Source organism: Pseudorca crassidens, chromosome 11, assembly GCF_039906515.1.
Source record: "Pseudorca crassidens isolate mPseCra1 chromosome 11, mPseCra1.hap1, whole genome shotgun sequence".
Taxonomy (NCBI): domain Eukaryota; kingdom Metazoa; phylum Chordata; class Mammalia; order Artiodactyla; family Delphinidae; genus Pseudorca; species Pseudorca crassidens.
Genome location: NC_090306.1, coordinates 42,938,751 through 42,957,813, shown reverse-complemented (window position 1 = coordinate 42,957,813; position 19,063 = coordinate 42,938,751). Strand labels below are relative to the sequence as shown.

Here is a 19,063-nt window from a genome sequence, read left to right as displayed (position 1 = left end):
AGATAGAGATATGAGGAACAATCCAAATCAAAATTCTAGAGATGAAAAATATATCTGAGGTTTAAAAAAAAATACTCAATGGGATGAACAGGGGACTTCCTTGGTGGTCCAATGGTTAAGACTCCATGCTTCCACTGCAGGGGGTACAGGTTTGATCCCTGGTCAGGGAGTCGGGGAACTAAGATCCCGCATGCCACACAGTGAGGCAAGAAAAAAAAAGGGATGAACAGTAGATTAGACCACAGAAGAAAAGATTAATGAATTGAAGACATAACAAAAAAAGTATCCAAAATGAAAAAAATGAAACACAGAACAACAAAAACTGAGGAAAAAATGAACAAATATATGGATACTAAATAGAACGTAAGCAGGAGCACATTGATGATGACACAGCATGTTTTTTTTTTTGTTTTTTTTTTTTTGCGTACGCGGGCCTCTCACTGCTGTGGCCCCTCCCGTTGCGGAGCACAGGCTCCGGACGCGCAGGCTCAGCGTCCATGGCTCATGGGCCTAGCCGCTCCGCGGCATGTGGGATCCTCCCAGACTGGGGCACGAACCCATGTCCCCTGCATCGGCAGGCGGCCTCTCAACCACTGTGCCACCAGGGAAGCCCGACACAGCATTTTTAAACAGTTTATAAACTTTCAAGAATGAGATTTTAAAGTTTTTTTTTTTTTTTTTTTTTTTTGCGGTGCGCCAGCCTCTCACTGCTGTGGCCTCTCCCGTTGCGGAGCACAGGCTCCGGACGCGCAGGCTCAGCGGCCATGGCTCACGGGCCTAGCCACTCTGCGGCATGTGGGATCCTCCCGGACCGGGGCACAAACCCGCGTCCCCTGCATCGGCAGGTGGACTCTCAATCACTGCGCCACCAGGGAAGCCCAGATTTTAAACTTTTGGCTTTTATATTTTCTCAATTACAAACTACTTTCAACATAAAATACACTGCTACAAATAAATTTAAAATAAATTTTATAAATTTATAAGGAAATATTTTTAGGATTAGAATTTAAATAACTGTAAAACACTTTTTTAATATATCATTTATTTTACTTTATTTTTAAAATTTTAATTTAATTTTATTTTTTGCCACACAGCTTGTGGGATCTTACTTCCCCAACCAGGATTGAACCACCAGGGAATTCCCTGTTTTACTTTATTTTTAATTGTGGTAAAATACGCATAGAATAAAATTTACTATCTTAACCATTAGTTAAGTTTACAGTTCAGTAGTGTTAAGTGCATTCACATTGTTGTGCGACCAATCTCCTGAATTCTTTTCACCTTGAAAAACTAAAACTCTATACCCATTGAACAATAATTCCCCACTCCACCCTCCCCTACCCTCTGGCAACCACTGTAATAGAGAACAAACCTGACTCCATATTGGATCTGTTTCTTTTACTTTATCCTTTGTATTATATTATTTTTTCTATAAGTTAAGAATGTTGGGCTTCCCTGGTGGCGCAGTGGTTAAGAATCCGCCTGCTAATGCAGGGGACATGGGTTCGATCCCTGGTCTGGGAAGATCCCACATGCCGTGGAGCAACTAAGCCTGTGTGCCACAACTACTGAGCCTGCACTGTAGAGCCCGCAAGCCACAACTACTGAAGCCCGCGCGCCTAGAGCCTGTGCTCTGCAAAAGAGAAGCCACCCAGTGAGAAGCCTGCGCACCACAATGAAGAGTAGACCCCACTCGCCGCAACTAGAGAAAAGCCCATGTGCAGCAACAAAGACCCAACGCAGCCAAAAAAAAAAAAAATGTTGCGGGACTTCCCTGGCTGTCCAGTGGTTAGGACTCTGCACTTTCACTGCCAAGGGCATGGGTTCGATCCCTAGTCAGAGAACTAAGATCCCACAAACAAACAAACAAAAAAAAGAATGTTGCCTATAGCCTGAAATATACAGGATAGCCCATTCTCAATGCTCTTACTTTCAAAGGTATAAATCTTTTCTATTCCTATAGAGATAAAAAGTTTCAGAACAAAATATACAAATAGTTCATACAACTCAATAACAAAAATCAAAAACAATCGAATCAAAAAATGGGCAGAAGACCTAAATAGACATTTCTCCAAAGAAGACATACAGACGGTCAATAGGCACATGAAAAGATGCTCAACATCACTAATTATTAGAGAAATGTAAGTCAAAACTACAATGAGGTACCACCTCACACCAGTCAGAATGGCCACCATTAAAAAGTTTACAAAAAAAAAAAAAAAAAAGTTTACAAATAACAAATGCTGGAGAGGGCGTGAAGAAAAGGGAACCCTCCTATGCTGTTGGTGGGAATGTAAATTGGTACAGTCACTATGGAAAACAGTATGGAGGGTCCTTAAAAAACTAAAAATAGAGGTGCCATACAATCCAGCAATCCCACTCCTGAGCATATATCTGGAGAAAACTCTAATTCAAAAAGACACACACACTGCAATGTTCATAGCCACACTATTTACAATAGCCAAGGCATGGAAGCAAGCTAAATGTCCATTGACAGACGAATGGATAAAGAAGATATGGTGTATATACACACAGTGGAATACTACTCAGCCATAAAAAAAGAATGAAATAGTGTCATTTGCAGCAACATGGATGGACCTAGATACTATCATACTAAGAGATGTTAAGTCAGAAAGAGAAAGACAGGGGAATTCCCTGGCCGTCCATTGGTTAGGACTCTGTGCTTCCACGGCCGAGGGTCCAGGTTTGATCCCTGGTCAGGGAACTAAGATCCCACATGCCACGTGGCATGGCCAAAAATAAAAACAGTTTTAAAAAAAAGCGAAAAAAGGGCTTCCCTGGTGGCGCAGTGGTTGAGAGTCCGCCTGCCGATGCAGGGGACACAGGTTCGTGCCCCGGTCCGGGAAGATCCCACATGCCGTGGAGCGGCTGTACCCATGAGCCATGGCCGCTGAGCCTGCGCGTCTGGAGCCTGTGCTCCGCAACGGTAGAGGCCACAACAGTGAGGCCGCGTACCGCAAAAAAAAAAAAAAAAAAAAGCGAAAAAAAAATAAAAAAGAGAAACACAAAAACCATGTGATGTCACTTATATGTGGAATCTAAAATATGATACAAATGAAGTTATTTATGAAACAGAAACAGACTCACAGACATAGAAAGCAAACTGATGGTTACCAAAGGGGAAAGGAGGTGGGGGAGTGATAAATTAGGAGTTTGGGGTTGGCAGATACAAACTATTACATATAAAATAGATAAACAACGAGGTCCTACTCTATATAGCACAGGGAACTATATTCAGTATCCCATAATAAACCATTATGAAAAAGAATATATACATATAACTGAATTACTTGCTGTACACCAGAAACTAACACAACATTGTAAATCACCTATACTTCAATTAAAAAGTTGCATAACAGAGGAATAATATTTGTCTTGTCAGAGGTTTATAGGAAAATTGTGACCAGACCTATGTGGACAGTTGCAACAACAAAGGATTCTGGCACCGAGAAGTTTGCAGCAACCAACCACACCCCCTCCCCTTTTAGTAAAAAAGAAGCTTGAATTCTAACTGGGGGAAAGTGGTTCTTTGGGACACTCGTCCACCATCTTCTCAGTCTGCTGGCTTTCTGAATAAAGTCGCTATTCCTTGCACCAAAGTGTCTCTTGATTTATTGGCCTGTGGTATGGCAAGTAGTATAAGCTTAGACTCAGTAACACCATTTATTCCACTTTCTGTCTCTTAATTTTTCTATTCTAAGTACCTCAAATAATAGAATAAGACAGTATTTGTCTTTTTGTGAATAGCTTGTTTCACTTAGCATAACAACCTCAGGGTTCGTCCATGTTATAATATAGTCAACATTTCCTTCCTTTTCAAAATTTCCTTCCTTTTTAAGGCTGAATAATATTCCATTATATGTATAAACTACATTTTGTTTATCCATTCATTCATTGATGGACATTAGGGTTGCTTCCACATTTTGGCTATTGTGAATAATGCTGTCATGAAATGGGTATATAATATCTCTTCCAGACCCTGATTTCAATTTTTTGAGTTTTATACCCAGAAGTGGATTTGCTGGATCATAATATATGGTAATTCTATGTTTAATTTTTTTTGAGGAATTGCCACACTATTTTCCATAGAGACTAAACCATTTTACATTCCCACCAACAGTGTATAAAATTTCCATTTTCTATATGTATCTTTGCTAACACTTGTTATTTTCTATTTTGTTTTTGTTTTCTTTTCTTTTTTTTTTTTTTTTGGTTGCACTGCACGGCTTGCAGAATCTCAGTTCCCTGACCAGGGATTGAACCTGGGCCACAGCAGTGAAAGTATGGAATCCTAACCACTAGACCACCAGAGAACTCCCCTTGTTTTTCTTTTTTTTTTTTTTTACAGTAGCCATTCTAGTGGGTGTTAGGTGGTATCTCACTGTGGTTTTGATTTGCATTTCCCAAATGATTACTGATGTTTAGCATCTCTTAATGTACTTATTGGCCATTTTGGTATCTTCTTTGGAGAAATGTCTATTCAAGTCCTTTGCTCACTCTTAAATTGTGTTGTTAGTATTAAAACACATTTATTGGGACTTCCCTGGTGGCAGAGTGGTTAAGAATCCACCTGCCAATGCAAGGGACACAGGTTCAAGCCCTAGTCTGGGAAGATACCCACATGTCGTGGAGCAACTAAGCCCGTGTGCCACAACTACTGAGCCTGCACTCTAGAGCCCATGAGCCACAACTACTGAGCCCGCATGCCACAGCTACTGAAGCCCACATGCCTAGACCCTGTGCTCCACAGCAAGAGAAGCCACTGCAATGAGAAGCCCGCGCACCACAGCAAAGAGTAGCCCCCACTCACTGCAACTGCAGAAAGCCTTGGTGCGGCAGCAAAGACCCAACACAGTCAAAAATTAATTAATTAATTAATTAATTAATTAAAAAAAAAAAAACACACATTTATCTTGGGACTTCCCTGATGGTGCAGTGGTTAAGACTCTGAGCTCCCAATGCAAGGGGCTCAGGTTCGATCCCTGGTCAGGGAACTAGATCCCACATGCACGCCTCAACTAAGAGTTCGCATGCCACAACTAAGGAGCCCACAAGCCGCAACTAAGGAGCCCCCATGATGCAGTGCAACCAAATAGATAAATAAATATTTTTTAAAAACCACATTTATCTTGCTATTTAATCTATGAGGTTATAATAAACTTGAGAAAATCAAAATGTAAAAAATTGACAGCAAAAGAATATTTTGAGACCATTATATAAATTTTATAATTATATTGTATGTAACAATTTCTTCATATTAAAAAGTATGGTGCTCATCCTATCCTTTTCTCTATCTTTAATTGGAATGTAACTCTTGGCCTTGAGACAACATATGTTTTGTACTTTTTTTAATCAAATGTATGGAAAGGATATATATCAATGTAAGAATTTCTATCTTATTTATATAATGTTAAGAATTTTTATCAGAATGGATATTGAATTTTATTAAATGTGTTTCCAGTAATATTTGGAGGCTGACATGATTTTTCTCCTTCAGCACATTATAATGAATTATTCTAAAAGCTTTTCTAATGCTGAGTCATCACTGCATTTCCAATACAAAAATCTTGGTCATGGTGATTATTCATTCTTCTAATGTGCTACCAGATTCTATCTGATGATGTGAATTTTCACTCCCACCAGCAATGTTTTGGAGTTTTATATTATTTTTAATATAAGTTCACTAGATTCCTGAGAATGGGCTGAAGGTGAAATATTTTCTCCCTGGATTTTTACCAGTCTCACGTGTTTCCAACTATCACCTTGTGCCACCAAACCTTGATTGGTGTTTCTAATTGTCCTCCTTCCAGGGAGGGATTTTGCAGCTTTTTAGCTAAAAGGAAGGTCTGTGTGTGAGTATCTCTCACACTCATACATTGTCCTCTACTATCTTTCTATTTAGGTTGGGAGTGTGGGAGGTTGTGGGCAGGGGGAAGGAGGAATGGGAAGGCTTCACTGTCTTTGAAATGAGAGTTTCCTTTTACTTTCTTCTATTGCCTCTGAGAGCTTTGGGTCTGGAGGCCTGACCACCAGGCCATAAGCTGCCTGAGTCTAAAGCCTGGAGATGGTGGATAATCCCCAAGCCACAGAATTTTTATCTCTGGAGAATTGCCTTCTTCAAAGAGGAGGTAGGGGGAAGTGAATTGGTTATTAGTTTCCGAGTTTTGCCAAATAAAGTAGAATCTAAGAAGAAAAAAAAACCATATGAGTCATATTATGTATTTTTCAATATAGACTGTACATCACACTAGAGTACATTCCAGGAAAAAAAAATGTAATTCCACCAGAAGCCTATATCGTGCAGTCCAGGTAAGTAGGCCTTTGATAACCTAGCTTAATTCAGAGTTAGAACTTAGAGTATCTAAAGCAGGAGGTCATTCTCAATGACTACAGGTAGTGAGAGCAGATATCCTTGTCTTGTTTCCAATCTTAGAGAATGTTTACTATTAGGCATGAAGTTAGCTGTCAGTTTTTCATACATGCTCTTTATCAGGTTAAAGTTTCTTTCTATTCCTAATTTGCTGAGAAGTTTTATTTTTATAAGTAGATATTGGATTTTGTCAAAAATTTTTTCTGAAATGATCACATGGGTTTTTTCCCTTTATCCTACTAATATGGTGAACTGGGTTCATTGCCTTTTGAATATGAAACCAACCTTGCATTTCTGGGATACACTATACTTGGTTTATATATATATATATATATATATATATATATATTTTTTTTTTTTTTTTTTTTTCCTGTACCTGGGCCTCTCACCGTTATGGCCTCTCCCACTGTGGAGCAGAAGCTCCGGACGCACAGGCTCAGCGGCCATGGCTCACGGGCCCAGCCGCTCCGCGGCATGTGGGATCTTCCTGGACCGGGGCATGAACCCGTGTCCCCTGCATCGGCAGGCGGACTCTCAACCACTGCACCACCAGGGAAGCCCTTGGTTTATATTTTAAAGCTGAGATTCTTAACCTAGGACTCTGGAAAACATAGATATTTTAGGGACTTGCCTGACGGTCCTGTGGCTAAGACTCCGTGCTCCCAATGCAGGGGGCCTGGGTTCAATCCCTGGTCAAGGAACTAGATCCCACATGCCTCAACTAAGAGTTCGCATGCCGCAACTAAAGATTCTGCACGCGGCAATGAAGATCCTGTGTGTCACAACTAAGACCCATTGCAGCCAAATAAATAAATAAATATTTTAGAAACAAAAAAACAAACGAACAGGGGCTTCCCTGGTGGTGCAGTGGTTGAGAGTCCGCCTGCCGATGCGGGGGACGCGGGTTCGTGCCCCGGTCCTGGAGGATCCCACATGCTGCGGAGCGGCTGGGCCTGTGAGCCATGGTCGCTGAGCCTGCGCGTCCGGAGCCTGTGCTCCTCAATGGGAGAGGCCACAACAGTGAGAGGCCCACGTACCACAAAAAAAAAAAAAAAAAAGAACAAAGAAAACATAGGTACTTCATAAAGGATTCTCATGGGTTGGTGAACTCCCTGATGTTGTATGCAAAATTCTGTGTGAATACACTCATGGTAGACCATCGCCAAAGATAGCCACTAACTGTTTCTCTCATCCCTGTAGGTACATGCTATGTCTCCCATCAAGAGGTGGAGTCTATTCCTCTCTCCTTAAAACTCAGTTGGCCTTATGACTGCTTTGACTAATAGGATGTGACAGAAGAGAAGCTACACCAGATCTAGGTCAAGCCCTTAAGAAGTCTGGCAGCTTGTTTTCATTCAGAGAGGTCATGTGGAAAAAAACCAGGACACCCCATCCAACAGCGAGCACAAAGACCCCAAACATGGGAATGTGACTGTCCTAGGCATTGCAGCACCAGCTGAAATCCCAGCTGAATGCAATTACATGAGTTAACCAGATGACATCATATGGTACAGAACTGTCTATAACCCACGTAACCATAAAAAAAAATAATTGTTGTTTTAAGTCAATAAGTTTTGGGGTAGTTTGTTACACAGCAATAGATATCTGATACAGGGCTTACCCACACATCTGGAGAGAAAATATACAGTTTTTTTGTTTGTTTTAATTTTTTTTGGCTGTGTTGGGTCTTCGTTGCTGCACACAGGCTTTCTTTAGTTGCAGCAAGCGGGGCCTACTCTTCGTTGCGGTGCACGGGCTTCTCATTGTGGTGGCTTCTCTTGTTGTGGAGCACGGGCTCTAGGCTCACGGGCTTCAGTAGTTGTGGCATGTGGGCTCAGTAGTTGTGGCTTGTGGGCTCTAGAGCACAGGCTCAGTAGTTGTGGTGCATAGGCTTAGCTGCTCCATGGCATGTGGGATCTTCCCAGACCAGGGCTCAAACCCATGTCCCCTGCAATGGCAGGTGGATTCTTAACCACTGCACCACCAGGGAAGTCCCTACAGTTTTCATTAGATCCTCCAAAACAATTAAAACCACTAGAGGAATGAAATACTGAATATTCCTTAGGAAACAGCTGATAATTATTCTGTTTTTTCAGTGTTTTTGATAGATATTAGCGGCAATGTGCTTAAGATTATAATATTTTGCCCTAAGTAAGTAGACTATAGCTACTGAATTTGGCAATTGAATGAAAGGTCATATGCTTTAGCAATCTAATGCAACTGACAACCTAAGGTGAAAAATGAGAAAACTTACTGGACCATCCCTCCTCTACTCTGAAGCAAGTTTACGTAGTATTTGAAGGTTCTTCAAAACTCTTCACACAAAAAATATACATATGAACATGTGAAAGTATACACACAAAAATTATATGCAGAGGAATGAACAAAAAAAAACCCCAAAGTTCTACACCATAAAATGTCGTAAAAATATAGTTGCATACATAAACCAGCTGAATGTATTCAACTGTAATCATAAATAGTGCACCCATGGTGGGAAGTGAGTGTGATTTGAACCTGAGCTACAATCTACCTGGGTAAAGTCTGGAAAAAAAATGACTGAGACATAGGGCATGGCTTCCATCTGATAAATGGGGTGGGGTAGAGAAGAGGGTTGGAAGGATAATAATACTGTAGACAACTAGTTCCTATCGAGTAACAGGCATAATGAATCAGAAGGGTCCAAGGTAGTACGGCAAAGAGAAGCTAACCCTGGAAAAAGGAGCTTGAAGAGATCAGGTGAAGTACCCAGATAGTTCAAAGAGAATACATCAGGGACCCAGGCAAGGCCTGCTAGGCAGATTGGCTCCCATGTTAGGCATTATTTAGGGAAACAACAGCTAAATGTTCCTTTAAGTGTCCAGGATGTTGAAGGCCAAGATATCCAAGGTCTGACCTAGAGAGGAAGGATAAACCCAGGACTCTGGGTGGCATTCATAGAAATCCTTGCTGCAGCGTATCACAGAAGGAATGACCCAGCCCAGTGACAATATACAAGAAAGCAAACCAAATGAGTTACATACTGGAACTCATGGGGAAACCCTTGATGAAGGAAACACAAGAAAATAAGGTGAGAACCAAGGAAGCTGATCAGTTGTAATGCCGTAATGGAAAGATTAGAGCAACAAGCAGTTGAAGAGATGAAGTGAGGGTCAGGAATATGGGTGCAGCCAAGATAAGTTCTACCAGAAGAGATCTCTCATGAGGTTTCAGTCATGCTGTTGGCCAGGGCTGCAGTCTAATCTGAAGACTCAACTGAGGGAGAATTCTATTCCAAGCTCACTCCCATGGTTGTTGGCAGAATTTAGTATCTGGACAGCTGTTCAATCGAGGGCCTCAGTTCCTTGCTGCCTGTTAGCTGGAGACCTCCTGCATGCAGTTCCTTGACACATGGGCCTCTTCAAAGGGCAGCACAACCTGGCAATTGGCTTCCCTCAGAGCAAGGGAGCAAGGGAGAAAAAGAGAGCCCTTAAAACAGAACCCACAGTCTTTTTCCAAACTAACCTCAGAAACAACATCTTATTACTTTTGCTGTAGTCTGTTAGAAGTGACTCACTAGGCCCAACCTACTGTCAAGGGGAGAACACAGGACATGAATACTAGAAGAAGGGGTACAATGGAGGTCCCATCTTAGAGGCTGTGTATCATATTACTCAGATCTAAAAACTCTATCCCTATATTTAATTGTCACAAATATCAAATTTCTGGCAGTGATGATCTGACTGGCCCAGTTGGGGTTAGAATTTCTCCTTTGGGTCTGTTAGCCTTGGTCAGATGGGGCAAGATCATGTAATACATTTTATTATTTTTAGACACTTCTAGAGAATAGGAAATTGTTGTAGGCTTGTTAGTCACATGAAAATTTGTAACAAAGATACACTATCAAGCTATTATTACAACTATATTTAAACCTAAAAAGATTACTTGAGATTTAGTATTGGGAAATCAAGCTAAGGAATGTTTTCACTCAGTCTCATTGATGATTGCCTTATTCTCTAGAGCTAAAGGGAGAGAGTGAGCCATCATTTTATCACCTGCAGAGACAATTTAATGGGACAATTTAGACACATCTTGTCTAAGTCAAATTAGAAGACTCTCAGAATTATGAAGGAAGTAGTGGGGGAGAGAATAAAGAAAACAGATATAGCAGAAATAAGACCAATAAAAGGAGAGATTTTTCAAGAAAAATTCACTTGATGTCCTTGAAAGTCAAGGCGTCTCAAAGGTAAATAGAAAATCATCTTTGCTGACACTGACACAATATTTACATAAAGGCAAATAACATAAGGTAGGCTGAGTATCACTGCTTTGCTTCGATTGTCTTATTTTTAAAGTTATTCTGTAGGGAGTTCTGCTCTCAGTAATGGTGGAGTTTCTTGCAGACCAAGACTACAGCAAAAAACAACTGGAAAATATGAACAAAATTTAAAATAAAAAAAATCTATTTGTAGATATCAGAGAGGTACCAAGGCAGCAAGGACTTGAGGGGCTAAAATCTCAGACAGAAAAGGAGTTCTAAGAGATAAGCCTGACATTCAGTGCTTCTTTTCCCCTTAAGGCATCACTGATTCAAAAGTAGTAACGAAAGTTTGAGAAGCTGAGCAAAAAGCAGTAGCTAAATGGCTGAAAAACAAAACTGGTCTTCCTGTAGTCTTACAGAACTTGTGGGGGGAAAAACCTGGAGGTTCAGGACCTAAGAAGGTAGAGGAAACCTGGCAATCACCCCTTACTTTTAGTTGAAACCCTCAAAGGCCTACACCTAAGGAGAGACCAGCTCCTATAAATACCAAAGCTCACCTTCTCATTACAAAATCCCTGGCTTGATTAAGAGAGTCTAAGCTTACCCTAACTGACTGTCAGAAGCAAAAACAAACCCTTGCAAGAAGAAGACTACACCATTCAGGGCTTCAAATTATCTCTTTAATTTTTCATAAACCATTTTCAGTATTAAACAAAAAATTACTAGTATTCCAGACAAGATCAAATGACAAAAACTGAAGAGATATCAGAGAAGAGAAACAGATCCACAGAAGAACCAGATACTGGAATTATCAGACTTGAACTTTAAAATAACCATAAGGAATAGGTTTGAGAAATTAAATGACAAGAGGGAGAAATTCCATAGAGGAAACTGTATGAAATATGAAATGGAAATTCTAGAACTGAAAAAAAATCACATTTAAGAACTCAACAGTGCTTAACAGCACACTGCACACAAATAAAAAGATAATTAGTGAACTAGAAGACAGGTCAGAAAAATCATCTAGACTGAAGCTCACAGAGATAAAAAAGAAAAAGAACGGGAATTCCCTGGTGGCCCAGCAGTTAGGACTCCTTGCTTCCACTGCAGGGCGCCTGGCTTCAATACCTGGTTGGGGAACTAAGATCCTGCAAGCTGCGCAAAGGAACAACAGTAAGGCTAATAGTTGGCTTCTCAACAAAGTGAGGAAAGCCAAAGATAATGGAATGACACATTCAAAGTGTTGCAAGATAATAACTGCCAAGCTAGAATTCTATACTCAATAAAAAATGTCCTTCAAAAATAAAGACAAGAAAATGAGAAGAAGACAAATTAAAAACATTTTCAGACAAACAAAAACTGAGAGAACTTGCCACTGGCAGACCTGAATTAAAGGAATACTAAAGGGAATTCTTCAAATAAAAGGAAACTAATCCTAAGTGGAAGCACAGATAAGCAAGAAGAAATTTAGCAATAAAAAGGGTAAATAAGAAGGTAAATCCTGAAGAATATTGAGCTGACATTTAAGGATATGTGAGAACAGGTAAAAATAAAGAATTTATGGAATGAAAAGCTATGATCTTCCAGGAGAACAATTTGCAGATGAATTAAAGGAGAGAATGTTTACTGTCCAGATCTGAATTGTGGCTGGAAAATTAAGCAGAAGGACTATCTCAAAGCAAAGACCTTAAATACAAACAGAAATCATGATGGAAAATACAAGACTTAGAGGATAGATCCAGGAGACCTAATACGCAAACACTGGCAGTTCCAGAAGAGAAAAGAGAACAACAGATGGCAAAACTTTAAAAAATACTATAGATTGCAAATATTTTGTATACAAAAATATACAAAGGCTCAAAAGAGCGCGCGTCCGTCGGGTGCTCGCGTGGGGCTGGTACGGCACTGCTCAGGGCTGCGAGAACCTGGTAGCGCGGCTGCAGCCTTGGCGAGGCCGGGAGGAACCGAGCGGCGGGACGGGCCGAGGACTGAGCTAACTGGACAATGGCAGTTAAGTAGGTTTTGAAAAATGTCTGAAGTTTAGTGAACTGCATCTACATTCTGCCTTTTCCCCATCCTTTACAAAAGATTAACGGGATGTTTGAGAAGAGAGCTATATTAAAAGAAGAGTGTTACAAATGGCTTCAGAACCTATGAATGCAAAACAAGCTAGGAATCGCTTCACAAAGGGGAAAAGGCAACAGCACCAGCAAATAAAGAACAGATCTTCACTTGGTGATGGTGATGGAGAAGACTCCTTTATCTCTGATGCCAATGAAACTTGGAAAGATTTTCATGGTTCTCTTCTTCAGTTTTATGAAAATGGAGAACTCTGTGATATCACATTGAAGGTTGAACTGGTGGCTAGAGCTTGCTGTGAATACATGAAGTTACATTTTCATCCCTCCAGTTGTCTGGCAGTAAGAGCCTTTGCAGAAAGTCACAATCGTATAGACTTAATGGACATGGCAGATCAGTATGCCTGTGAGCATTTTCCTGAAGTGGTGGAGTGTGAAGACTTTGTTCGTTTGCCGCTGTTGCCAGTTGATTTTCTTATGGGTGCTGTGACAAAAGAACAGATTGTCAAACAGAACCTAAAATGTAGAGATTTATTGGATGAAGCAAGAAATTACCACCTTCACTTGAGTAGCATGGCAGTACTTGACTTTGAATACTCCTTTCGGACTACCCCAAGGAAACATACTGCTGGTGTGCTATTTTGTGTAGGTGGTCGAGGTGGATCAGGTGACCCCTTTTGCTGTATCGAATGCTATTCTATCAACAAAAACAGCTGGTTCTTTGGACAAGAAACGAACAGTCGAAGGCGACGTGTGGGTGTAATCTCAGTGGAAGGTAAAGTGTATGCAGTGGGTGGACATGATGGAAATGAACATTTAGGTAGTATGGAGATGTTTGATTGTCTCACTATTAAATGGATGATGAAGGCATCAGTGAACACAAAGAGGCGAGGAATTGCCTTGGCCTCCTTGGGAGGCCCAATTTATGCAATTGGAAGGTTAGATGACAACACTTGCGTCAACGATGTTGAGAGATATGACATAGAATCTGATCAGTGGAGTACAGTGGCACCAGTGAATACTTCCCGTGGAGGAGTTGGCTCTGTGGCTCTTGTGAACCATGTTTATGCAGTAGGTGGCAAGGATGGAGTAGCTTCTCTATCTAGTGTGGAGAGGTGTGATCCACATCTCGATAAATGGATAGAAGTTAAAGAAATGGGTCAGTGAAGAGCAGGCAATGGAGTTAGTGAGCTCCATGGTTGCTTACATGTTGTTGGTGGTTTTGATGATAATTCTCCTGTGAGTTCAGCTGAGCGGTATGATCCTCGAAGCAACAAGTGGGATTATGTAGCAGCCCTTACCACTCCCGGGGGTGGAGTGGGGATCGCAACAGTGATGGGCAAAATCTTTGCAGTTGGTGGTCATAATGGCAATGCATACTTAAATACAGTAGATGCATTTGATCCAGTGCTGAATAGGTGGGAGCTTGTTGGATCTGTGTCTCACCGCAGAGCTGGAGCAGGTGTAGCTGTGTGTGCCTAACTAGGCAAATTCGAGATGCAGGTCGTGGATCCAATAATGTGGTTGACTGTATGTGACTTGAGTTCTAGCCACCAACAATTTAGTCATATCTGATAGGCAAGAAAGACTACCAGGATTTTGTAATGGCCACCTTTGAACAGTTTTAACTACTACTAGAGTCTCATTTAAACGTAAACTGTTGTATTGTGACTACGTGCAACTTTTGAAATTGTAGCTGAAACTACTAGTAATAAAGTTGATACTTCCCACTTTAACAAATAATGAAGTAGGGAAGGAAGACACTCTAACCGTCAAAACCTTGAATTTCCTTTTTTTAAAAAACTATGGATGAATCAAAATGTAAAATGAAGTCATTTGCTGAGCTTTACCTTTTGCCTAAAGGTGTTAACCTTAGGCAGTAGACTTTTCCTAGGGGGATATTGTGAACCTATTCATCAACACAAGGATATCAGGACACATAACAGACCTGCTCCATTTGAAGATCTTTTCTACTTGGTGCTGATGAATTTTTGCCTTGTTTTTTTCTAGGTGTTGATTTTTCAATCCCTTGAATATTTACAGAAATAGGAAAAATGTTTCATCTTTCTGAGTGCCCTTTGGCTGTGTTTTCAGAAGCTTATAGGAATGCTGTAGGAAGCCCTTAATTTCAGTTTGAATTGTTAGGACACAAAAAGATCTAACTGAACTAATTCCACCTGAACGAATCTGCACTTTTATTTTTTCATCTCATGCCGAAAGGATTTGTTTCATAATCAAAAATTGAACCAGAGGGGATATTAGAGGAGAAGGCTTTAAAGTCAACATTATTCTAGTGCCCACTCGAGAGCCTTGAGAGGGAACGGTGTCTGTTACATGACTCCCCAAAGAGGGGACTCCAAAAATATGTTTAACTCTCTTCTTTGATTTAATCATTTCATTTTGAACCCAAGATTTATTATCTTTCTATTTTTCTATTTGCCACCATCATAGTTTTTCTAAACTGTACAGAATCTGGATTTATTTATTATCAGAAAATGAATGCATTTTTAAAAAAACCCTTTATAGACTGTAGTTGAACTGTTGATTACCTCAAGTCCATCATTACCAATAAAAGATATTGTAAAAACAAACCAAAAAAAATACAAAAATCAACTACATTTTTATATACCAAAAATGATTAGAAATTTTAACTTTACAAAGGATATTTTTCATAACAGTATCAAAAGACATATAAAGTGCCTAGGGATAAAATTACCCAAAATATGCAAGACATATTTTAATAAAACTTTATTGAAAAACACTAAAACACACTTAAATACATGGAATTATATACTTAGTCTGTGAGTTGGAAGAGTCACCTAATAAAATGTGAGTTCTTCTCAAATCAATCTATAGATTCAATGCAATTCCAATCAAAATCACAAAAGGTTCCATGTGTGCGTTTGCACATGTCATCTAAGCATGCACTTGACAAAGAGCATATATCATAGATGGCACCATACCAGATTTTTTTTAATACAGAATGAATAAAAGTTCCTGTGGACCATTTCATACAACACAGGGAATAGTGGCATCATGAGACAAAGTGCTTTCAGGGGGTCTGCTCTTCTAGAGCAGACTTCCTCATCCTTCTAAGGCTTGGGTAAATATCAGTTATGCAGGCACTATGTTTATTTAGACACTATGCTATAAATTGCCTTCTCTGTAAGAAAATTGAAGGATAAGAATATTTACTACTCAGAAAGCTAAATACAGATCCTTCTTATGTGGCTATTCAGGCTAAGGTGAAGGACTTAGGTAAGATTAAATTTGACTATGTTCTGTTGTCTGTGTTCAGACTTTCTCTGTTATAACAATTTTCTTGACAGATCATGTAAAGAGACAAGGATTTTGTGTGTGTGTGTATGTCAAACCGTTATGCTACAGAGTCTATCTTTACCATTCTGGAATGTAGCCCCTTCACTCCAAGACTTGGGCTAACAGCAAAATTTTACAATATGATTTAGAGAGTTAAAGAGAGTCACAAATATGTCTATAACAGATTTTTGTTAGTTTATAAATTGTACCAGCATTAATCAAATAAGCTATTAAGATGATCTTACTAGCTTTATATTAATTAACCAATAACCATATATGCTGTATAGATTCCCTAGTTAGAAAAATCACAGATCTTGGATCTAGTTTTCTCTTGGCAAGCTTGCAAATTATAAATAAAGAAAAGAAATGCCTCTAACAGATTCATAACCAAATACAATTCCAAGTCTTCTTTTTCCACAATATATAGTATGTATAAATCCATTTATATAAAATTATGTACATATATGTACATACATAGAGAGATACCTAAAGGATCTTTATCAAATCTTACAGTATTTTTACGAATGACAAGATTTCACGTAAATTTTACTTTCATCATAACTTTCTAAGTTGTCTGAATTTTCTAGAATGAGTATACAGAACAAAGGAAAAAGGAAATGTTTAAAAAGAAAGGAATTTTTCTGATATGAACTTAAAAAAATGTTTATATTGGCTATATAGGCTGGGTGTCAAAAAAAAATCCAGGGTATTCTCAATGATGCACTCTCTTAGTTTTACAAGTCTATTTATAGCTGATGGCTAGCATGCTCTAGATGCCACTCCCAGTTAAAAACCTCTCCAAATCATTATCTTATAAATCACTTTGTGGCAATGAATTAGGAAGTAATTTTCTTAAAAGAACACATTAGAGGTGCTAATCATGGGACTTCCCTGGTGGTCCAGTGGTTAAGAATCTGCCTTCCAATGCAGGGGACGCTGGTTCAAACCCTGGTCAGGGAACTGCCACAGGGCAGCTAAGCCCACATGCCACAACTACAGAGCCCATATGCTCTGGAGCCCACACGCCACAACTAGAGAGAAGCCCACACGCCACAACTAAGACCCAATGCAGCCAAAAAAGCAATAAATAAATGAAATAAATAAATATCTTAAAAATATATTTTTTAAAAAGATGTTAAGCAAATGTCTCACCTGCAACCTTGAGCCTGAGCAATTCTCATTCTTTCAGGTTTTTTGGTAAAGAGCAAAAAATCTTAATTTTATCAAAAGAGTATAGGGTTTAAGCAATGTAGTCATAAATAATAGCACCAACTTTAGGAATACTCTGATGTAAATGAAGTTTTCTTCTGAAGAGTCTCACATCCTTATTCAGCACCTCACTTTCTGGTACTGGCCACACTCAACCCTTACCCATACTCTAATACCCCATTCTGTTTCTCTTACCCAAAGCTTTAATTTCTATCAACAGCCTACTAGTATCTATAAAAATAGTAACTGATTAATTAAAATACCATCTTTTACTAAAGTACTGGCATTTAAACAGGGAATTTTTAGGAACTAAAGGTTTGACTTTTAAAAAATCACCAGGAGAAGAATTTTAAGCACTGTCTTAGGCAAAGCAGATGACATTTTGGGTAGCTATTTCAAGTATCCTGAGACATTAAAATCAGAGTACACAGTGGTAGACTAGCATCCATTCTCCCTACCCCAAGGTTAATGCCTGCCCCTCACACTTTATCCCTTGTAGGTTTTTTTCCCTAATATAAAAATTTTATTTAAATATAATTCACGTCATACAATTTAAAGTGTACAATTCAATGATTTTCAGTATATTCAGTGTTGTGCGACCATCACCACAATCAATATTAGAGCATTTTCATCATCCCACCCCCCACGCAAAGAAACTCTGTAACCTAGGCAACCCCCACCCCTAAAGAACCACTAATCCACTTCCTGTCTCTTTACAGCTTCCTATTCTGGAAATTTCATATAATGGAGTCCTGAAAGCCCACAGGCACACCTTCCCATCACGGGCTCCCCATGCCCTTCTGGCCAGCTTTCGATTTTCACCTGCCCCAGTCTTCCATTTTCCTGCTGCACAGTTCTGTAAACATTAGTAAACTCATAAAGAAGACCCAAGCTCCAAACACAGCCCCCAGTGCTGTGCCTGACCTGACAGGACAGCCAACGGTTCCTTATGGACATGAACCCTCCTGCTCTCTCCACCCTTCTGGGCGTCTGGGGCTGCAGAGAACAACCCACAGGTCCTCTCCCCTGCCATGTTCCTCTCCAAGGCAACAATCTTTGCTACCACCCACAAGTGTAGCACGGGTGGGTGTCTCCCTTGCCCCATTCTCCCTTCCCTCACCTCCCTTTCCCCACCACGTGCACAGAATAAAGTCCTGGGGGAAAATAAATAAAGAAATAAGTAAATAAGTGAAATAAATAGAGTACACAATATGTAGGTGTAACTGGCTTCTTCTTTTTTAAAAAAAAAAGTCAAGTAGACATTTTTCTTTTAAATATTTATTTATTTATTTATTTTGGCTGTGCTGGGCCTTAATTGCAGCATGTGGGATCTTCGTTGCTGCACTCAGGATCTTTAGTTGTGGTACGCAGGCTCTAAGTTGCGGCACGCATGTGGGATCTAGTTCCCTGACCAGGGATCGAACCTGAGCCCCCTGCATTGGGAGCATGCAGTCTTACCCACCAGACCACCAGGGAAGTCCCAAGTAGACATATTTTTGAAATATTTCTTTTAAAGTACTCCAGACTGTTATAGGGTTAGGAAACACCAGTAGGGCAAGAAAATTTTAAAATATAGCAATTTCTCTGTCTTGTTAATCAATATATACTTCACATACCATAAAATTCACTAATTAGTGTACAATTTTAGTGTACAATTTGTTTTTAGTATATTCACCAGGTTGTGCAAACATTACCACCGTTTAATTCCAGAACAATTTCATATTCTACAAATAAACCCCTAAACTCTGTACCTCTTAGCAGTCACTCCCCATTCAAACCTCCCCCTAGCCTATGGCAAACACTAATCTATTTCCTGTACCTATGGATTTG

General features: G+C 39.7%; 1 protein-coding gene and 1 pseudogene across 1 annotated transcript in view; both read left to right on the top strand.

The window, feature by feature from the left end:
* The window catches only part of TUBA1B (tubulin alpha 1b), a 45,853-nt gene that overhangs the window by 8,995 nt on the left and 17,795 nt on the right, over positions 1–19,063 (top strand). The gene's annotated exons all lie outside the window — the stretch shown is intronic.
* LOC137202828 (kelch-like protein 8 pseudogene) lies at positions 12,729–14,244 on the top strand (annotated as a pseudogene).